A 23,874-nucleotide genomic window follows, 5' to 3' on the forward strand; every position below is an offset into this window, starting at 1 on the left:
ACGTTGTCCCTAGGGCATTTAAGCGTGGATTATCTTCGTTCACGCTTCAAAACAACCTACTCGTGAAGAAAAACTTTTCACCAGTCCGCGCCAACTACCTTCTTGTTGTTCCATCGGCGCTGCGTCCAGAAGTACTGCACGCCTTACACGACGATCCCACTGCTGGGCACCTCGGATTCTCCCGGACGCTGTCGAGGATACATGAAAGGTATTACTGGCCGCGTCTTACCGCCGACGTCGCCCGTTACGTCAAGACATGCCGAGACTGTCAACGACGCAAGACACCACCGACAAGGCCAGCAGGGTTACTACAGCCGATTGAACCTCCTCGTCGACCATTCGAGCAGATTGGGATGGATTTGTTGGGGCCGTTTCCGACGTCAACATCCGGGAATAAGTGGATCGTCGTGGCGACGGACTATCTCACCCGATTCGCTGAAACAAAAGCTCTACCGAAAGGCAGCGCAGCCGAGGTGGCGAAATTTTTCGTCGAGAACATCCTGCTGCGACATGGCGCCCCAGAAGTCCTCATCACCGACAGAGGAACGGCTTTTACAGCAGAGCTCACCCAAGCCATTCTGCAATATAGCCAGACAAGCCACAGGAGGACAACTGCCTACCATCCGCAAACTAATGGTCTCACGGAGCGCCTGAATAAGACCCTCGCCGACATGCTAGCGATGTACGTCGACGTTGAGCACAAGACGTGGGACGCGGTCCTGCCGTATGTAACCTTCGCTTACAACACGGCGGTGCAAGAAACAACACAGATCACGCCGTTTAAGCTGGTTTACGGCAGGAACCCGACGACCACGCTCGACGCCATGCTGCCCCACGTCATTGACGAAGAGAATGTTGACGTCGCTAGCTATCTCCAGCGCGCCGAAGAAGCCCGACAGCTCGCCCGCCTCCGGATCAAGAGCCAGCAGAGGACCGACAGCCGACGCTACAACCTCCGACGACGCTTTATCGAGTACCAGCCCGGTGACCGTGTTTGGGTTTGGACCCCTATACGCCGACGAGGACTGAGCGAGAAGCTCTTGCGTCGCTATTTCGGACCGTACAAGATCATCCGACGTATTGGCGTACTGGACTATGAGGTCGTGCCAGACGGCATTTCGCTGTCACAGCGGCGTCGCTCACGACCTGAAATTGTCCACGTTGTGCGACTCAAGCCGTACCACCAGCGTTGACGAACTTTGGGACTTCGCGTAACTGACTTTTAGACTTGATTTCTTTTCGTTGTTTTGTTACTTATGTTTAATAAGTGTCCTTTTGTGTGTCGCTCTCTTATATTTGTAGCATCGGGACGATGCTTTTTAAGAGGGGGGTATTGACACGTGTACTTATATTTATTGGGCGACCACGTTTCGCCGCCTAACAAATCTTATCGCACAGCGCGGGACGCGCTTGCATGTATCCGAAGTTTCTGGAAAGTTATCGATGCTTCTATCCACAGTCTGTTGTCGACGAACCTTCTGTTATCTGATTTATTCGCCTGACTCGAATGGTGTAGAACTTTGTGGAAGGCACGCGGGTCCCAACGATTAGTCTGGAACATTCGACGATACTGTATAAAAGCCGACGCGCTTGACCCGCTGATCAGATTTTCGACGATCGCCGACTGTGTTCGCCGCTTTCGTTGTGCTATAAGTGTAGCCTGTTTTGTGGGCACAGGTTCGCCCAATAAAAAATCTAGTTTTGCCTTTCACAGTATTGTTACTGTGTTCTTAACGTCACCACCACGTGACAATATATATATATATATATATATATATATATATATATATATATATATATGTGTGTATGTATGTATGTATCTCTTAGCGTAATGACGAAGGGCGGCACCGGATCTAGGGCGCTGGGAGTACGCGGAAGACGAAGAATGGCTCAGAATAGAACAGCCCATCCACTGAATGAGTGTTGTTTCTGTTCTCTTATTTACAATTGCGCAGTCGACAGTACGTTCCAGCGCGCCATGAACACACTACTGTGTTCGCTGATAAAGCACGCCTGCGTTGTGTACCTTGACGACATCCTGGTTATTGAGGAAACGGAAGATGAAGACCGCAATATCTCGAAAAAAAAACTAGACAGGTTGCATCACGCCGGGTTCCGACTCAACCGCGAAAAATGCGAGTTTCGGATGACTACATCTTAGCTCGGTTATAGCATATCTCAGGACGGCGTACAGCCTCTTCCTGAACGAATAGAGGTCGTAATCGACTATCCCGTGCCGACCTGTAATAAAACCTGCACGTATTTCAAGGAATCTTATAGTATTTGTGCAAGTTTGTGCCGTACTTTGCGGCAACTGCTGGTCCTCTTACGGTCCTGCTTAAAGAAGGAGCTCAGTTCCAATGGGGACCATCGGAGGGCATAGCCTTTCGAACCCTCAAACAACAGCTGACACAGAATCCTGTTCTATGCGACTTCCATGAAGGCTGGGCGGCAGAAGCGCACACCGATGCAGGTCAGGTTGGCGTAGGAGCAGTCTTGATTCAACGTGACACGGACGCACGTGGGCGCGTCGTCACCCACGCCGGCCGTAACCAGTCGAAAGAGCTGGAGCGCCTGACTGTCGTTTAGAGCGCAGACACATTTCGTCGCTATGTTTCGCCGACAATTCACGGCTGTAATGGATAATATCGCTATCGCATGGACGTTTAAAAAACTATACCTCAAATAGAAGCTTGCCCGATGGATCGTTCGGATACAAGACTACACTTACGAGATCCGTCGTCGTGCAGGAGCACAATACCAGGCTGAGGAAGCTCTATCGCGAGACCCAACCGAGGAAGGCTCCCCACGGAACCGAGAAAGCTGAATCCTGTTCTCCTGGCAAGACGTTTCGAATGCCCAACGAGTCGACAAAGATTTAGTGTCCCTTACGAATTCCCTTACGGATACGGGACGTAATGCCAAATTTGTTTTACACGGAGGTACACTGTACCTTCACCACTGGGCCTACGGAAGACGAACTCCACCTTCTGCTCACTCCTAGCTTCTAGCGCTCAAGTATTTTGCTCACTATCCACGACACACCCGAAGAGGCCACGTCGGCCATTGAGCTACCCTGCGCAAGGCACAAGAATGCTTTGGAGGCCGAAACTGGATAAAAACGTGAGTTCGTCTGTTGCCAGCTGTGAGGCGTGCCAACAACACAAACAGCGACCCGGGCGTCAATGTGGCTTCCTTACACCCATTACGCCCCATGAGGCAATTATCCACACTGTGGGAACAGATCATATCAGGCCTTTAGCAACAACGGCAGTAGGCAGCCGATATATTATAGTCGCTGTAGACTACTAGATAACTACTAAAACTGCTAATAGACTACTAATAATATACTAATATTAATAATAATGCTACGTAGGAAGACGCAGACGAAAAGCTATGTACAAGTATATTTACAAGAAAATACGCTGCGCTTGACAAGAGGCAACAGCCCGCGCTAGCTTCTCCCCGTCGTCGTCGTCTTCGCACTGCTCGCCTTTTCGTGATCGCACATATTGTTCCGTAGCAATAATAATAATAAACTACTAATAGACTACTACTAACAGAGGTCGCTGCCGTGTCTTCGCTTGCTGTCAGCTATGTCATAAGATTCCTACGGGCCCGCTTCGAAGGGAAACACCGCTTCTCTAAGAAGCTCATCTCCGACAGGTCGACTACTTTTCGTAGCCGTAGATCCGTACTTGTCTACTGCTAGCAATAGTTGAGCATCACATCGCGTCAATCTACCACCCACAATCGAACGGTCTGTCGGAGTGGTCGAAGCAGACCCTCCGAGCTCGACTCGCGCCGCATTGTACAAACAACAGGCCAGGCGAAGCCGATTGGGATGAGCACCTTCAATAGGCTGCAAGTGCAATTAGCACGGCTTTGCAGATTTCTACAAGAACATCGCCATACGAGATTGTGCACGGCCAGCTACCAAATCTACGCGCTAAATACGGCTAGGACACCTGTAAAAGACGCTTCTCCGCAACGTCCTACAGAGGCGCGAAAGAAAAATGTACATGCCCCACGGGCGTAAAAACGGCACTACAACCGCCACCGCAGTCTTGCAACGCAATACAATATCGGCAATGAAGTGCGGGTGCAACGACATGCACCATCCAGTTCAAACAACTTGTGCGCAAAGCACGAGTGACCCTTTATTTTTACCGAACGCCTCGGCGAGAACACTTGGCGTGTGCGCTCTTCCGCTTTTGACTCGCGCACAGACAAAAGAAAGCGGAATAGCGTTTCACTTAATGTGTCGCGTATTAAGAACTGCGTCCGTCAACAAATTTAAAGTGGTGCCAATGTGTTTATCTTTCAGGGGTGCACGCACCAGTCGCAGCGCGGCCGAGCGTAATCACGAAGAGCAACGAAGGAGCTCGGTGCTGGGTCCTCAAAATAGCGCCAAATTGGCTCGCCAAAATTGCGCGCCAAAATAGCGAGCGTCGTCTTTTCACCGATGACGCCACCGATATCATATATGGAAACAAAGCGATGCATGAGTGGAGGTCTGTCTGCAGCGGCTGCTGGGAATCGCGCCTACGCGTCACCCCCGCGCTGCATCTCGCAATCTCCCGATTAAGGCCGATCCACACGACGGACCAAGTCCGCGGGCCGCTCGGTCACGTGATGCGACGTCACGGCCCAACGCGGTCCGGTCCGGCGCAGAGCACATCCACACGGCGGACCGCCATAGCAGACGGCAGAGCAGACCAACCAGCTACACTCTCGGCCAAAATGTTATCATTGTTATCATTCCGGCTCGAGTCCCACAAAGCCGGGAACTGCTCAACGAGGGATACAAAATAAAAACCTCCTCGTCACTCCAAGAGGACACGGTGTTTAAAAAATATATCTGCTGCACACACGTGTAGGCGGAACGGCGGACATGAAACGACTGGCTTGACTGGCTTTTGCTGAGCCGAAAACTAGATTGGATTTGGCTGAAGACACACTGTTGCCGGACAACATTCGTTGGCTAAGCCAAAATCGCTGCGGTTTGCATGCGGTCCGCCGCCAAAACGGAAGCGGGAAAAGCCTCGGCGATTTGTTCGACCCCGAGGGCCGCGGTCTTGCGCGGGCCAACGGCGGTACGCACGAACTGGTAACGTCCTATCACGTGATGCGCGGACCGCGGTCCAAAAGCCAAGTGTGACTCAATAGCGCCACACTTGGCTCCGTTTGCAACGAGCCACACGAGACAGGTCGTCCGCGCCAGCCAATATATCGCGAAATGAACACACGCAAACAGTGTGCGTGCGTGTACGTGTGCGTGTGTGTGCGTGTGTGTGTGTATTGTAAAATAGATGCAAGTTTTTTAAAGGTGCATCAAAGCAACACCCCAAAGTGCATTACACTAACAACCGCGCTATTTCAACAGCTATCCCCCCTCAACCAGAGAACTATTTTTTTCGAAATGATCTGGGCTCCTGCTGTCTAGCTACAGTTTACCCTTCGCGTCGTTGTACGAGGCATGAAATATTTTCCTCTGAAATGAAAGTCAACGAGGAGGAATATTCGTGGTGAATAAAGGGTGAGGAATGGGCGAGTGAGAGACAGCCAACGCTGAGGGTGAATGAAACGTGTAACGTGGCATAAAAGAACATAATTAGCCTATGCATGCGAAAGTGATGGACATTCACTACGACATCTATAATAGCACTCGCGCAAATGATAGCGCGAACGTGTCATAACCGTGCATTCCCTTGTCGCACTCTGAGGCAAACAGCGCAGCTTCTACCCACAACTTCTTGTAGAAATACTAGCATCCGTGAATGCTGCTGGCTGATACTCATAGGGCTAGATGTAGTAGTTACGTAAAGGTACACATGAAAGCTGACGGCAGGACTGCCGCCGTAGTAGCTTAACAGTAAATTGCACCACACTTAATCCGGTATATGTGGCTACGGCTTCCAGCAGTCGTTGCGCCTACTTTAACTTACTCCGTTAATTCCGTACATTCTTTCCTTGGCTTACAAGTCTGCCTCATAAGGTTTTCATTGATAAAATGAATTGAGCTTCTTCGCCTCCACCCCCCTCCGTTTAACTTTGATCTTATGTCATATTTACCTACGCAAAATTTATATATCGCAGGAAATATACTATTCGTTCATTAAATAATAGTGTATCAAAAAATGTGATGTGCCCAACCTTCTCAGAGGTTCGAACGCAAGCAATCACGACGCTTCACTTCCATTGCGTATTTACGTCCCAGAGCGTAAATACGCACGAAAATGATCGTTCTTTGGATCTGGACGTTTGGCGCTCATCTACCCGCACGCTTCTACATCATTGCTTAGGGGGCCCTCCCTCTCCCCCCCCCCTCCAAAAAAAAGTTAGAAAGCTTAACATGAGCATCATTGTCACCCTCATTTTTAGCCCTACATTGTATCTTTACAGTAAGGCTACATCATTCATTTCCAGCGACCTTCAATTATGCCTCCGTGCGTAAACGCGCTCCGTACAATACCTGGATATTTCCTCGACTCATCACCCGCTACAATCATCACCCGCCTTAATCAACTGCGCTTCCCTTCCCTTCGCACTCCATTCGGCTTCCCTGATGGTCTTCGGATCTACGCATTGCATGGCCTACAACGCTTCTTCCAGTTAAACAAAACTCTAACGCTAGCCGCATCCGCTGCCGCTATAAATAATTTTGACATCGGCTAGTTACCCAACCTTCAATTTATCATTTCCAGTTTCGTGTTTACCATGCGATGCTCTTTAGTGGTTTCTCGCTTCTCAAAGCTAGTCAAGTTTGCGGGCGACGAGCTAGGCGCAGGCGCAGTACTCAAGAAGCGGCTCTTTCCTGCAACACCGCTACAGATTTTCTGAAATTGAAGACATCCTGTACGGTCCTACTTGACACCACTGTATCGTGAGGTGTGGTTCCGCACCTCTAGGAAGGTCTCGAACGACGCGTTCCCCGCGGCCGAGACGAGCACGCCCCTGCTGGGGTAGACGTGCGTGAAGATGATGAAGTCGCACAGCTCCTCCTTCACGGGAAGCATGCTCACGCTGATGCCGCTGCGTCCGATGGTGCACACCGTGTAGCCGTAGCCGATGGAAGCTGCGCACGTGCAATAAGGCAGTGAACATGCTTTGCCAATGTCACGGTACTCACGGTACTTGCTTAGTGCGACTTCCTTTACTACGAGCGGTAGTTATCAGCTGGGAAACGGGTTCATCCTGCTACACTTTTCTTCCCCCGTCTGTGGTTCAAGCATGGCACGTCATGAAACCCAACTAGAAATAAGTAGTTGGCAGTATGGCTTCAGTGACGCTCGCTAACACTCTCCAGGCCAGATATATTTAAGCCCAAATACCGAACTTAGTGGTGCGATTGACGGTCGTTGCAGTAGCACAATTGGTAGTGTAGCGCACGGGTAATGGCGAGGTCATGGGCCCGGCTCCTATCGGCGTCAATCCTTTCGCCCACTTTCATCTGTCTTTTCTTCAGTATTCTCTATATTTCACTTTCAACAACAGCTTATTTTCCCTGTGCTTTCCTTGGCTTTATTGTCTGCTGATTTTATATGATCATGATTAACAAAAATCGAGCCCCTCAGTTTCCCTCCTCTGCTTCATTTGTAGGAGGGTCTCGAATCTGGCATCCGCCCGCCATGATCCATGATCTGGCATTGGCTAACACTCCCAGGGCTAGATCTAGAAAACCTTAGAAATCCGAGACAGTGGTCGGATTCATGGGCGTCACCGTATCGCAATTGGTAATGAAACGCATGAGTAATGCGGAGGTTGTGGGTACGGCTCCCACTAGCGGCAAGTTATCTTTTCGTCCACAATCATTTGTGTTAGCTTCATTACTTTCTGCATTAGAATTTCAACCATACCGAATTTCACTAACTTTTCCTTGTCTTGCTTATCTTTCAGATTTATGTAGTTGTGATTGACGGTACGACAACTACCCGATGACAACGATACCACGACGGCAGTGATGGCACAGCAGTGACCACGACGCCGCAATGAAAATAGCAGAACAAGGACGACAGTGGTGACAACAGAAATACAATGACGATGGTGACAAGAGTACCATGACAATAACCCGACGACAATATCATGCTCACCAAAAAATTCGGCAGAACCCATCTCACAATGACTGTCTACGGTAATGCACCTAGCATTGAATCAAAATAAGGACACAACGTATTTCCGCCGTCGAAACAAGCTAATGTATGAGGCGTGTAGTGCGTCTAAATTCCTATTTCGCGCTTCCCTAAGCACGCACGGTTCCATCTAGAGCCGTAACCGCGAGACATGCACGTGGCCTCTAAAACGCATGCCGTGTCGGTGCGTGCGAACGCTGCGAAACGCGTCATGCGCCGACCGGGCTCCTCTCTCGCGCCACTTTCTGAACATGCTGCGCCATCCAGCGGCACTGCCGAGAAGTCCGCACACGGCCTCCGAGATGAGCAGCGTGGCACACCGGTGGCTGCAAACGCTGAGATTTGTTACCTCGCTTTACGCCCTTTCAGACGCATATTCTCAGTGACCCAAGTTGTCTAGAGGTTCGTTGAAGAGCGGCAAATACCCGCTATATCCATAGCGCAGCTCGGAAAAGCGTTGGCGTGAAAGACATTAATAGAAAAGTGGCACATACACCATGCATTTGTGGCACAGCCTTCGAAAGCGTCGCGTTGCTGTCCTTGAGGATCGCGAGCTAAAAAATTAATTATGGGTTTTCACGTGACAAAACCACGATCTGATTATCAGGCACGCAATAGTGGGGTACTCCGGAATAATTTGGACCACCAGTTCTTTATTGTGCTCCTCAATCTAACTACAAGGGTGTTTTCGCCTTTCGCCCCCATCTAAATGCGAAATGGACGCCAGTATTCCATCCCGGGACCTCGTGCTTAGCAGCCCAACACCATAGCCACTAACCACCTACAACAGGTCTTGAGAAACTATTCTGACGTGGGTTAGATTCCGCTAATAATCGGATAAATTTCAGAGGTGGCAGATACCCATTTACCAAAGTTGGCATCAAAGACATTCATTGCAGAGCTGTACACGGCTACTGGCACATACCCAGTGACGCTAGTTGGCATCGAAGTTCATAAAGACGAGCACAAACCGAATGGGACATACCCAGTGCTCATATTCGGGGTCAAACAGTTGTATTGAACAGCTGTACCTGCACAGTCCAACATTTACAGTGGGCCATGTCGACGTCAAAGAGTTTTGTTGCAGAGCGGCATTCATATTGTTGCGGAAGGATGAAGGAAGAGAGAGGAGGAAGAAGATCGGAGACGCTGGCTGCTGTGTGTTGTTGGTGGTCGACCATCTTGTCTACGCTGACTCATCCTGTATATATATATTGTAAACAGTCTTTATATACTCCTAACATCCCCGTAACATATTGGTGAGAAGTGCGGGGTACCAAGGCTGGAAACAGAGCTCCGCAGTGGACGTCGCATCACCGTCCGCACCGAGAACGACGGTGAGCACGCGGGATCAACGTCGTTGCCGCCTCCAGCGTCACCGTCGCCAGCTACGTCACTGTGACCTTCGGTTGTCGCTGTGCAACCCAAGGATTCTGGAACTTTCTGCGGGACCGATGGCGCCGACGTTGAAGAGTGCGTGGCCATCTACGAACGCGTGAGTGGATTTAACAGATGGGACCCTACGCTTATTCTAGCTAATCTGTTATTCTACCTAAAAGGCACGGCAAAGGTGTTGTACGAAAACCACGAAGAGGAGCTAACTAGCTGGGACCAATGCAAAGATAAATTGACAGAGTTGTTTGGCAAACCAGCCGGCCGTAAAATTGCCGCAGAACAGGAACTGGCCTCCCGTGCCCAATCCCCCATGGAGTCCTAAGTCTCGTACGTCCAGGACGTGCTGGCACTTCATCGTAAAGCCGATCACGACATGCCATAGAGAAGGTCGGGCACGTGCTTGAGGGCATTGCTGACGACGCGTTTAATCTTCTCATGTACAAGAGCTGCTCTACAGTTGACGCAATCATAAAAGAGTTCTGACAATTCGAGCAGCCCAAAAGCCAATGCGTCTTACAACCATTCGCCAGACTTTCCAATACTCCCGCAACGTCTACGTGTGAGGATCAACCCGCACAGCAGCATGCGTCGCCATCAGAGGGCGTGGTGCGAATCGTTAGACGTGAACTGGATGCGATGGCGCCCGCAGCTTTCTGTTCGCGCACCCCTAATGCTACAACATTTTCAGTTCCCCAGGTACCAGCCATCATTCGCCAGGAACTTGAAAACATTGGTTTACAGTATGTGTGTGCTGTCGCCAATCCCAGAGCTAACGAACGCCCTCCTACTATTTTCGCTCCACCCCGACACTTCTCTCCACGTTATCGCAACCCGACTGAGTGGAGAACTGCGGACGACCAGTCGATATGTTTCACCTATCGCCGCATTGGCCATGTCGCCCGATACTGTCGCAACTCGTGGCCCTCAACACCTCGCACGCTGACAAACCTGAGCCATTTTGATGGAAATACCCGCAATATTTCGCCCATCGGCGAGTTTCACAGGGCCGACAACTCTGCTCGAAACACGTGGTACAGCCGCTAACCATCGCCGCGTGGACACTAGTCTCGTTCACCGCAAACACGTCGCCCATCTTCCCGTTCGCCGCAGCCACATCGCCTTTCGTCGCCTGTGGCTTTTGGATCCACCCTTTCGGAAAACTCGGAAACAGCCACCTCACCCGACTCGCTGCAATTCTGGCGGTCATCCGAAAAGCCGGCCTTCAACTGAACTTCACGAAGTGTCAGTTCGGGCACCGTCAGATCACTGTGTTGGGACACCTCGTTGACGCAACCGGTGTACAACCAGATCCGGAAAAAGTTCGCGCCGTATGTATTTTCCCTGTGCTACGTTCTGCTTCTGACCTGCGTTGCTTCGACGGCCTGTGTTCTTACTTTCGCCGTTTCGTCAAAAACTTCGTCGACGTTACTCGGCTTTCGACAGATCTTCTAAAGAACACGCCATTCTCATGGGGCCGTACTTGCCCACTTTGATCCATATGCACCGACGGAAGTCCACACTGACGAAAGCGGCTATGCCATCGGCGCTGTTCTCGCCCAACACCAGAATGATACCGAGTGCGTGATAGCCTACGCCAGCTGCCTGCTGTCACCTGCCGAGAGAAATTACTCCATCACCGAACGGGAGTGTTTGGCTTTAGTTTGGGCTGTCGCCAAGTTCCGGTCATACTTGTATGGCCGCACGTTTTCGGTCGTCACAGACCACCACGCACGCTGCTGGCTATCTTCACTACGGGACCCTACTGGACGGCTTGGTCGCTGGGCATTGCGGCTCCAGGAATTTTAATTTAGCAACCATTACAAGACTGGACGCCTCCACAAGGACGCTGACTGCCTCTCGCATCACCCCGTGGATCCTCCCGATCCTGTTTCGCATGTTCCGATGACCTGCGTGATGGCTTTGACTGACGTGACCGACATGCGCGCTCAACAACAACGCAACGCATCCTTGCAGTCCACCATCGCCTAAGTGCAATCTGGCAGCACCGACGGCACGTACCACATGTTAGTGCTGCATGATGGCATCCTCTACCGCCGCAATATCATCCCTGACGGCCCCGAGTTACTCCTTCTCTTTCCTCGTCACCTGCGACCCGTCGTTCTCGAACAATTCCACGATGCACCGACGGTGGGACACCTTGGAGTTTTGCGTACATACGACCACGTACGACGCCGGTTCTCTGGACGGGTCTCTACCGCTCTGTGCGTCGTTATGTCGCAACTTGCGAATTGTGTCAGCGCCGCAAGAAACCTCCCCTGGCACCTGTCGGATGACTCCATCCCATTGAAGTTCCCTCTGAACCGTTCTTTCGTGTAGGCCTTGACCTGCTTGGCCCTTTTCCGACAACGACTAGAGGGAACAAGTCGATCGCCGTCGCTACTGATTACGCGACACGCTACGCGATAACAAAGGCGTTGCCGACTAGTTGCACTACACACGTCGCTGATTTTCTCCTCCACGACGTCATTCTCCACCATGGTGCACCTCGACAGTTACTTAAAGACCGCGGCCGCTCGTTCTTATCTCGAGTTGTCGACGACCTCCTCTGCCCTTGTGCCACTGAGCACAAGCTGTCCACCGCCTACCACCCACAAACGAACCGTCTCACGAAACGTCTCAACCGAGCAATCACAGACATGATGTCAATGTACGTCTCCAACGATCACCGCAACTGAGACGCCACGCTAGCTTACGTAACGTTCGCGTATAACTCGTCCCGGCATGACACGGCAGGATATTCACCCTTCTATCTCTTGGATGGTCGCGACCCCACACTGCCCTTTGACACCATCCTCCCTTCTGTGCCACCTGTTGCAACTGAGTACGCTCGTGAAGTGATCGATCGCGCTCACATGGCACGTCAAGTCACCCGATCTCATTTATTAGCCTCGCAGCGTATACAAAAAGAGCGTTACGACCACTGCCATCGCGATGTTAAGTTCGCACCAGGTGCTTGGGTGCTGCTCTGGTCACCATGTCATCGGGTTGGCCTCTCCCAGAAGCTTCTGTCTCGCTACACGGGGCCTTATGAAATCCTCCGCCAAGGTAACGAAGTAAACTACGAGATTTCGCCGCTAAACTTTGATGCATCCTCAAGTCAGACGCCTGTTGACGTCGTGCACGTTTCTCGGCTGAAGCCATACTTCGCTCGCAATTCTTCGCCTGCCATGCACTGTGACGGCGCTTCGCCAACCGGGGGTCCTGTTACAGAAGGATGAAGGAAGAAAGAGGAAGAACAAGATCGGTGACGCTGACTGCAGCGTGTTGTTGGTGGTCAGCCATCTTGACTACGCTGACTCATCCTGTATAATATGTAATAATTAAATTAATTATGGGGTTTTACGTGCCAAAACCCCTTTCTGATTATGAGGCACGCCGTAGTCGAGGACTCTTGAAATTTTGACCAGCTGGGGTTCTTTACCGTGCACCTAAATCTAAGTACGTGGGTGTTTTCGCAGTTCGCCCCCAGCGAAATGCGGACGCCGTGGGCAGGATTCAATCCCACGACCTCGTGCTCAGCAGCCCCACGCCATGGCCACTGAGCAACCACGGCGGGTCATATATATATATATATATATATATATATATATATATATATATATTATAAATACAGTCTTTATATACTCCTAAGATCCCCGTAACAATATTGTCACGTAGTAGTGACGATGAAGAAAGCAGCGAAACTGACGAAACTAGCGTTTTCATCGGTGAACCTGTGCTCTCAAAAACAGGCTACGATCAAAGCACAACGACAGCGGCGAACACAGCCGGCAATCGTAGAAAATATGATCAGCGTGTCCTGCGCGTCGGCTTTTATACATCCGTCATCGAAGGTTCCAGAGTAATCGCTGGTACCCGCGTGTCTTCCAGAAACTTATACGCTATTCGCGTAGCGCATACATGAAATCAGAATACACAAGGTTCGGTGACAACAGACAGTTAATAGAACCATCGATAATTCTCGGGAAGCTTTCGATACATGCAGGCGCGTCCGGCGCTGTGCGATAACATTTGTTAGGCGGTGAGAAGCGGTCACCCGAAAACATAAATTAGCACACGTGTCGATGCCCCCCTCTCAAACAGCATCGTACCGATGTTACACACAGGAGAACGAAAAACAAACAGGACAATTATAAAGAAAGTAGCAAAAGAAGAAAAAACAGTCCAAAGTTACACAATAAGAAAAAAGGAAGTCCAAAGTTCAGTTATGCAAAGTCCCAAAATGCGTTAGTGCTGGTAGAACGGCTTAAGCCATACAACGAACAATTCCAGGTCATGAGCGGCGCCGCTGCAGTGTGATAGCGAAATTCCGTCTAGCACGACCTCATATTCGAGTGCGCCAATGCGCCAGATGATCTGGTAGGGTTCGAAATAGCGCCGTAATAGTTTCTCACTTAGTCCTCGTCGGCGTATCAGGGTCCAAACCCAAGCACGGTCGCCTGGCTGGTATTCCACGTAGCGTCGTCGAAGATTGTAGTGTCGGCTGTCCGTCCTCACCTGGTTCTTGATGCGCAGGCGGGAGAGCTGTCGGCCTTCTCGGCGTGCTGGAGATAGGTGACGACGTCGGCATTTTCATCATCGGTTACGTGCGGCAGCATGGCGTCGAGAGTTGTCGTAGAGTTCCTTCCGTAAACCAGCTTGAACGGCGTGATCTGCGTTGTTTCTTGAACTGCCCTGTTCTAAGCAAAGGTTACGTACGGAAGGACGGCATCCTACGTCTTGTGTTCGTCTTCAACGTACATTGCTAGCATGTCGGCGAGGGTCTTGTTCAGCCGCTCCGTAAAACCATTCGTCTGCGGATGGTAGGCCGTTGTCGTCCTGTGGCTTGTCCGGCTGTATTGCAGAATGGCTTGGGTGAGCTCTGCTGTAAACTCCTTTCCTCTGCCGGTGATTACGACTTCTGGGGCACCATTTAGCAGCAGGATGTTCTCGGCAAAGAATTTTGCCACTTCTGCTGGACTACCGTTTGGCAGTATTTTCACTTCACCGAACCATGTGAAGTAGTCATTCACCAAAATGATCCACTTATATCCGGATGTTGACGTCGGAAATGATTCCAGCATGTCCATCCCGATCTGCTGAAATGGTCGGCAATGATGCTCGATCGGCTGTAGTATTCCTGCTGGCCTTGTCGGTGGCGTCTTCCCTCGCTCACAGTTGACGCATGTCTTGATGTAACGGGCGACGCCAGTGGTCAGGCGTAGCCAGTAATACTTTTCCTGTATCCTCGATAGCGTCGGGGAGAATCTGAGCTGCCTGGTGGTCGGATCGTCATGTAGGGTGGGCGGACCTTCTCGACACAGGGCTGAGGGAACAACAAGAAGGTAGTTGGCACAGACTGGTGAAAAGTTCTTTACGAGAAGGTTGTTTTAAAGCGAGAACTTATACAATGTTCGCTTAAATGCCCTAGGGAAATCGTCGGTGTTCCCTTCCAAATACTTGACGAGGCTTTTTAGCTCCAGGTCTGCTCTTTGCTGTTAAGCGAAGTCTTCCGTGCTAATTATTCCAATGAAGGCGTCATCATCATCTTGTGGCGGCTGGTCACTAGGGGCGTGTGATATGCAATCGGCATCCGAGTGGTTTCGTCCGCACTGGTAGATTATAGTGATTTCACACTATTGCAGTCCTTTATATCGCTAGCCAACACAACGCGTGATGTTCTCTGACTATATTGAACGGCCTGCCATATAGGTAAGGGCGCAATTTCGCTGTAGCCCAAATGATGGCGAGACATTCCTTTTCGGCAGTAGAATAATTGCCTTCTGCTTTTGACAGCGACCGGCTAGCGTAAGCTATCACCCGTTTAAGTCTGTCTTTCCTCTGGACTAGGAAGGCACCGAGACCTATACTGACGTCACTGTGGGTTTCTTTATTGGCGTCCTCGTCGAAGTGCGCAAGTACAGGTGACGACTGCATGCGTCGTTTGAGTTCTTGAAATGCGTCGGCCTGCATCGTTCCCCCCCCCCCCCCCCACTTCAACACGACATCACATTTAATCAGATGTGGCAGCGGCTCAGCGATGCGTGAACATTCCTTGACAAAGCGCCTGTAGTAGGCGCACATGCCAAGGAATCTACGCACTGCCTTCTTGTCGACGGGCTGCTGAACTTTGCGACAGCAGCTGTTATATGCGTGTAAGAGCGGACTCCAGATTTGCTTATGAGGTTGCTTAAAAACAGAAGCGAAGCGGAATTCTTGCAGCTTCAGAATGAATGACTTGATGGCCTCTAGTACTGTCGCAATCCGCCTAAAGTGATCGTTGAAATTTCCTGCGATGACGACGACATCATCCAAGTAAACAAGACAGGTCTGCCACTTCAATCCTGCTAAACCGTGTCCATCACGCGATGGAACATTGCAGCCGCCGAGAACAGTCCGAATGGCACGACCTTGAACTCATAGATCATAGAGGCCATCTGGTGTGACGAAGGCGGTGTTTTCGCGAGCTGTCTCGTCGACTTCTATTTGCCAGCAGTCCATCTTGAGATACATCGACGATACATCAATTTTTTTTCAGAAATATGACATTTTAACCCCAGCTCAATTTGGATTTAGAAAGCATAGGTCTACGGAACTAGCCTTGATAGAACAAAAAGTTTATTTTATCACAGTTTTCAAGTAAGATGGTTGTACTGGGCCTGTACATTGACTTCACGAAAGCATTTGACTGCATTGTTCATTCCATTTTACTCAAAAAACTTGAATTGTATGGAGTGCGTGGCCATTGCTGGAATCTTATAAAATCTTACCTTGGCTATCGGCGGCAGTATGTTCAAATAGGTGAGCACTGTTCCGACCAAAAACCGATTGCAAGAGGAGTGCCTCAAGGCAGCATTCTTGGACCTTTTCTTTTTAATATCTATATAAATGATCTGGTAAATATATGCGCTGAAGCCAAATATATATTGTACGCCGACGATGCCAGCATATTTTTTTCCGCTACAGACTGTGAGCAAATCAGCTATATAGCAAACTCCGCCCTTGTAAAACTTCTGGAATGGTCTGTAGCAAATCAGTTAGAGGTTAACACCAACAAAACTAAGGCTGTGCTATTTAGACCGAAATCAAAGCAGGAACGTAGATCTTATCTATGGCACCAGAAAAATAGAAATAGTAAGTGGTATTAAAATTCTTGGGGTCACGTTTTCGCAAAATATGCTGTGGGATATTCATGTAGATTCTGTTTGCACTAAACTGTCAAGTGTCGTTGGTATTTTATCCAGATGTAGGTCTATATTACCTTTCAGCGTAAAAAAGCTGATATATTATTCTCTTTTTTACTCTCACCTCTCTTACTGCTTTTTGGTATGGGGATCTACCACAGTAACAAACTTAACAAAGGTGTACGTCCTACAAAAAAGATAATTAGGCTTATTTTTGATGTCCCCTACAATTCTCATACACATACTCTGTTCATTAAAGCAGATATAATGCCTGTCTGGAAATTGTTTAGCTATAGACTAATTGTTGCCTTTAAGTGCGAATTAAAAGAAAATCGAAATTTCTTTCGCAACCTAGCCAAGCTAGAAATAAAGCCTACATCCTATACTATACGTCAGTTTGACTACTGGAAGGTGGTCACTCCCCGTGCTAACTATTCTATGGGTACACTATCGTATATTTTGCCTAAACTTCTTAATGATCTGAATAAATGTGGAATTGATTTAGGTCGCACTACAGTTCGCGAACTGCGGCACGTGATATGTCATGTTTTTGAACAATTCTAATATTGATTCCTTGTGATACATTAAATCGAATCAATTCTGCGTTTCTGTATGTTTGTATTCCTGTATATTTCATGTATGCTCCTGTACTGCCTTGTAGAGGGGACCGTGGGCTCTAGTCAAGCTGTTCTGCAGCTTTTGCCCACGGCCCCTCCATCGTTTTGATGGAAATAAAGCTTATTATTATTATTATTATTATTATTATTATTATTATTATTATTATTATTATTATTATTATTATTATTATTATTAGACGTATTTACCGTTGCAGAGTCAATCCATCATCTCTCCGTGGGAGGGGGTATACGTCCTTCTTCGTGATCTTGTTCAGCAGACGATAATCGACGTAGAAACGTATGGTTCCCTCCTTTTTCTTCAAGACTACAGGAGATGCCCACGGGCTTTTCGACGGCTGAAAGATATCATCGCACAGCAGTTCGTCGAATTGTTGCCTAATAGCTTCACGTTCTCGCTCCGAAACTCGGTAAGAGCTCTGGCAGAGTGGTCGAGCGCACTCTTATGCTATTATGTGATGCTTTGCAACTGGCGCTTGTCGAATCCTCGATGACGTCGAAAAGCTGTCGTTGTATCGTCGGAGAAGGTTCCTGAGCTGTTGCTGCTTAATCGTGGGTGACTTGGGTTTATTTTAACTGTGGCCGTGAGGGTAGACGCGGCAGAATCTGAGCAGACAGACCCATTGCTGCTTTACACAATTACGTAGATGTATGCAACCGCCGTGCCCTTGATGTGCTTGAACTCCTGGCCGAAGTTTGTCAGCATCACTTTCGCTCTCCGTCCGTGAAGTCGAGCGATCCGCCTTGCGAGGCAAAATCAACCGTGCGTCGAGCCTATCGCTTATCAGGGACGACGGCGCTTCCTTTCCATGAGCCACCACCAAAGATGTTCACGCACTGTGAAGCCGATGCCCAGAGCCGCGGCCGCTCACCTCTCCACGGTCCGCGCCCACGGTTCTTTCACACGAGCCGCGATTGACAGCGCTGCAATACGACAGCGGATGAGCGCAGTCAGGTGGTTTTGTTTTCTATTTCGCGGGCGGTGAAAAAAATCACCACGCAGCATGCACGTCGCCCCAAAAAATTCGACCGCTCGTTACTGAACTTCTACAACGCAACGAAACGCACTTGGCCCTAAAGTAAATATTAAAAATCTTGCATAATTCATCTTGGTTAATGAAGTAATTAAGCGGAATATAAAATCATACATCATGTGAATGTGTTTTGCCTTATTTTGAATCGCAAGTAAGCTCTCGTACATATGCTTGCTCTCTTGAAAACGTAATAAACTATTTCGATAGCAAAGCTTGTCAACGTCCCCCCCCCTTTTTTTTTTCTTCTTACGTCTGGTTTCGCACAGTTTAAAAAGACCGAACACCAGTTAGCCCGGTCTCATGTCCTACTCCAGCTTACAATGCCTGGAAGACTGGTGGCGAAAAAGGAAGAGGAAGAAACGCAGCGTAGCAAACTTTCTATATCGAACAATGCAGCATCGTGAATGATGTTATTTGAACGTTTTCATTCAGAAGAAACTCAAGGTTCAAGTGTAACACTAGGAATTTTCGACGAGGACGTGAACTGAAAGGCGGGCAAGGAAAAGCGGTTGTCTTTTACTGTCCCTCGGCTCATGTCTTCACTCAAAAGTCACACTTTTAAATTTTGAATCCATCAAAGCCAACTAACTGAAACTTAACATTCTTAATGTGGCACAAGGTATAGTTAAAAGAACAAAAAATAAATGATGAAATCAAGTTTGTTACGATAGTTACGCTTTTTTAATGACAGATTTGTCATTTAAGCTAGAAGAAAAGCTTTGTGAGCCAGAAAGTTACGAAATATGAATACCGTATTGGCCCCAGATATTTTGTACTAGGCGGTATCTATTGTGTGACTTCACCACTGGTTGATTCGCAGAGAGCGGTAGAGAGAGAGGTCACGTGTGAATTACGTCAGCTAGTTTGTTTTAGTGCGGGTGACTCAAATTTAGCACATCAGCGTAACACCGTGGTGGCAGTTTTTTTTTTTTTGTGCGTGATAATGTAAGTAAAACGTATTGTTACGGGAATGAGAGTAGCCAAAAGAAATACAAAATTGTATTTACATGATATATACAGAGAGAGACGGCTGCAGGCTAGATGGCAGCTAGAACAACAACACGAGCGCTACTCTGATCGTCGTCTTTTCGGCGCATTCTTCCATGCTCGGCAGAATGCGTGCTTCAGTGCTCGAGAATCGCGCGTAAGAAAGAACCGCCGCCGGCGAGAGCGCCGTCTCGGCGCTGAAGGAGCAGAAGGATTGTGTCCGGCAAATAAAGCTTAAGCCGGGAGACATGCAGGATATCAGTGGCGGACGCGGCAGATGATCGACTATCCAATGGAGCGATCTCGTACGTGACCTCAGTGATCTGGCGTAGGAACTTGTAAGGCCCACGGTAGCGGGAAAGAAGCTTTGAGGACAAGCCAACGTGGAGGAAAGGCGTCCAGAGGAGGACCAAAGAACCCGAAGAGTAATTAACAGCCCTGTGACGGCAATCATAGCGGGCCTTCTGGGACAGCTGGGAGGCATAAAGTCGACCCCTTGCAATCTGGCGAGCCGTTGCAGCCCGAGAAGCTTCATCGCGGGCGTAGTCTGTAACAGGGTGCACAGGTGATAATAAAAGAGTCTCGAATGGCAATTTGAGATGGCGGCCAAACAAGAGATAAAAGAGGGATAGCCAGCGGTGTCAAGGCGTGACGAGTTATGGGCAAATGTCACATAAGGCAAGGTGCTGTGCCAATCAGGGTGGGCTGAGGAAACGTACACGGAGAGCATTGTGGTCAGCGTACGGTTGAGGCGCTCGGTAAGCCCCTTGGTTTGTGGATGGTAGGCAGTGGTTGGCTTATGACGTATGGAAAACGAACGGACAATGTCGTCGACGGCTTTGGACAGAAATGAGCGACCATGATCGGTCAGCAGCTGTTGAGGAGCGCCGCGGTGAAGAATAACGTCGTAACGGGTAAATTCCGCAACTTCAGTGGCACAGCTTGCCGGCAGTGCCCGTGTGATAGCGCATCGTGTCACGTAGTCCGTAGCTACGGCAATAGACTTGTTTCCAGTCAGAGATATCGGAAATGGCCCGACGAGATCAGGGTTGACGCGGTAGAACGGGACATTGCGAATGTCTATGGGTTGAAGAGAACCGGCCGGCGACAAGGGGCACTGGTAGGACTCACACGAGACAACGTTTCGGCGCACAGAGCAGTGGAGGCCTGGCCAGAAGAACCGACGCCGAACGCGATTGTACGTGCGAGTTGTTCCGAGATGTCCAGCGGTTGGGGAGTCTTGAAGCTGTTCGAGAACAGTGGAACGGAGTGTTTCGTGAACAAGTGGAAGCTCTGGGCCATCGGAGCTGGTGTTGCGTCTGTATAAGATTCCGGCACGAACCAAGAATAATTGTAGGGACGGGGCAGAGGGATGACAGCGGAGACGGTGGATAATTGACCGCAAGTTGGCATCGCGGAGCTGTTCGCTGCGTATGTCGTTAAACCGGATATCGCGAAGACACAGGTGTCCGAATCATGCGCTCACAAGTCGGGAAGAACCACTGGATAACGGGATGGATAGGCAGTCCGCATCCTGGTGCAGTCTGCCAGACTTGTAAGGGACATCAAAGCTGTATTCTTGCAGTTTCACCCCCGTATTCACAAACGCACCTCGACTTGACCCTCCACTCGAAATGCTCCTTGAGGGCGGTTTTTCATTTCACAAATCGCCCTCCACTTGAAACGCGCCTTGAGTGAAGGAAAGCTCGAGCGCTTTACTCGAGAATCTCAAGGTAGCCTCGCAGCTACCTTGAATCGCTCCTCGAGTGAAGTTAGTGCGTTAACATGGCTGCCTTGCGATCTGCCGCTCGCCTCGTCAGCATTTTCCGATGGACGCCAGTTGCCTCCGTAGCTTTTCTTGGGTTAACCGTGCTGCGCATTTTCAAGGGCTTCATTTTAGGGACCGGTGCAGTCTTCTGGAGCGCTTCGGCACCGGAATTATTCCACTGCGGCGCCGAGACAGATCGGCCGTCCTGTCAAGAAGACTGCGAGCTAGTGCAGTGACTGTCGTCTTAATCCGTGCATGAGCTAGTTGATGGCCTGCATACGGGTATTCTTCGCGCCAGTGCTCCGAAACTACTATCGGCGTCAGTGCATTCACGTGTTTCTCGCGGCTCATCGTAGAAAGCCGCGTCAGTTCAAGCACGGTGCGATACATAACTGCGGTGGACTTCGAACTTGTAAAGGGAAAACCGCTACGAAGATTCCTGTCATCAGTGCGTGTATTGCCTGTTGTGCGTGTGTCGCTTGCGCGAGCGCCGGCCGTCGCCCCGTCGGCGCTGTTTGTACTCGGGCAGATCATCACTGTCTACGCTAATCCAAGGACGGCGAAGCACACCGCAGCAAAGCGAGCATCTCTGTAAACGAGCAGGTGCATTCACTTTAATTTTTACAATTTTCTTTAATTTGATGCGGCTAGTTGCGCTAAGGAAAATAAGAAATGTACTGTAATTTCGCGCGGACCGTGTGCAGTTGGTGCAATTTAAAGTCATAAGCAATTATTACGTAATCCTTGCTTCAAACCATTCACTTTAATTAGCTTGTCATCCCTATGAAGATCCAAGCTCAACGAGGAAGTCACCAACCATGCAATGGCATTCAGAATTATACCTGCACGTATACACAGGTTAATGTAATGTTTTGTTCGAATAAAAGAACAGAATAACAATACAACAGAGTAGAGTTCTTGTGCATCACATTATTTTTTATTCCAATCAATAAAGGTGTAGCAGTGTAGTGACAGCTCCTATACAGACAGTGCTAGCAAGTTGTAGCAGATATATCTCGCACACCTTTATTGCGAACATCCCAGCTCTCTATAGGGTTCATTATGTAAGTGTTAGATCGCTGTTGTCGGGCTTGCTGAGCAAGCGGTAGACTAGCTGAAAAATGTTTCTTTGCTAATAAAAATAAATAAAAACAGTATGAGCTAATTAATGTAAAAAAATCGCGCTCTAGAACACAAACTTCTTAAACGAATGTATTATTACGAAATGTAAACTACAGAAAACGAATACAGTACCTAGGCTAGTTTTCATGGTCTTTTTTTTAACATCGTTGTATGTTTATTACCAAACCCTTCTCTTATGCAGGAACCAGGTTGCCAACACACGCACGAAGAACAACTGCCTTTCCAACTGTGCTGTGTGCTGCGCTTGCATTGGTGTGCAAGTGGAGGAGAGCTCCAGTTAATGTCCTGCTGCACTATAATAGCCGCCGAAATATTCTGCTTAAGACATCTATCACTTTTCTGACATCCTACCAGCTCAAACATCACCACTAAAAGCAGTTTGACTGCATGGATGTGCCTTTATAGACACGTTGTAGCTGAAGTCATTGTATTTTTCATCCAGATGCCCTTTCTTCAGTCATATTTATTAAGTCAGTATGTACCCCTTAATAATTTCTGGTCAATTCGTGCCAATTTTTTTCTAAAACAATAAATTAACATTATTCTCGCCTTTTTGTACTTTGATAGTATGCAATACAGCGTGAATGAACTCTTATTCTCCAAACAAGCAGTAATGAAGGAGAAGAAAGGGGGTTGATCGAGGGGCGCGATATTTAATAATCATATCATGAGAAGCCAACAAGCAAAGTCACCAAAGACAACATAAGGGAAATTACTTGTACTTACTAATTGAATTAAAGACATGATAAATTATAGGCAATGACAGTGGATGAAAAAACAACTTGCCGCAGGTGGGAAATGATGTAGTTCTAATAGTAGTAGTAGTAGTAGTTAGTTCTAGTAGTAAAATATAAATACACAAGAAACTGGATGGGAAAACGGTGCCGCGGTAGCTCCATTGGTTTGAGCATCGCACGCCTATGGCAAGTTTTCTCAACCACTTTCATTGCCATTAATTTGTCATTTCTTTAATTCAATTAGTAAGTACAAGTAATTTCTCCCATGTTGTCTTTGGTGTCTTCGCTTGTTTGTTTCCAAGGATATAAACAGAAGGTGTAGTACTGCTGACAAATATATTCTGGAATAAAACACCATATCTGTTCAAGACAGTAGCCTGTCGGGTGTAGCCACCCGACGGCATGCAGTGGTAAATTCTTGTAGAATAGATGCTGTTTCTACCATGCTTCTAGCTTAAGCTTAAGATAAATTATGACGGCCAGAACAATGCATGAGTTTCTTCCATTGGATGCTGATGACAGGTTGGCTTCAATGGGGCTTGCAGAACTTCAGCAATTGACCGAGGTACAAAACCCAGGGTAGCAGCGTGTCTTGTGGGATCCAAAAATAGGCCAAATGGGGATGCAGACTGTCACAATGACAATGCTGAAAAATACAGTATAGAGCGCATTACTACCGTTATTTCAGAAAAGCTGAGATCAACCATCAAAACTATAGCATATTTTTAATCTACACTTGCTCATGCTAAAGCAGATTCAGCATGCCACTAAATATGTAGTGCTGGCTACAAATGCTACGGAAGTGTTGCTTCACAAATTGTGGGCAGCAAAAAGATACTGTCGCAGCTGCGACGCACCG

General features: G+C 48.7%; 2 long non-coding RNA genes across 2 annotated transcripts in view; one reads left to right on the forward strand and one right to left on the reverse strand.

Moving 5' to 3' along the window:
• Positions 1-20,959: 20,959 nt before the first annotated feature.
• On the forward strand, positions 20,960-22,827 carry LOC140213236 (uncharacterized). Its single transcript, XR_011890182.1, has 2 exons — positions 20,960-21,738; positions 22,460-22,827. It is a non-coding gene; the product is annotated as an uncharacterized lncRNA (long non-coding RNA).
• Positions 22,828-23,275: 448 nt separating this feature from the next.
• The window catches only part of LOC129388274 (uncharacterized), a 2,072-nt gene continuing 1,473 nt past the window's right edge, over positions 23,276-23,874 (reverse strand). Inside the window, exon 3 of the long non-coding RNA XR_011890181.1 lies at positions 23,276-23,661. This is a non-coding gene — a long non-coding RNA (uncharacterized lncRNA). The remainder of the gene's footprint in view (positions 23,662-23,874) is intronic.

The sequence above is a fragment of the Dermacentor andersoni genome, chromosome 9 (genome assembly GCF_023375885.2).
Source record: "Dermacentor andersoni chromosome 9, qqDerAnde1_hic_scaffold, whole genome shotgun sequence".
NCBI classification, from domain to species: domain Eukaryota; kingdom Metazoa; phylum Arthropoda; class Arachnida; order Ixodida; family Ixodidae; genus Dermacentor; species Dermacentor andersoni.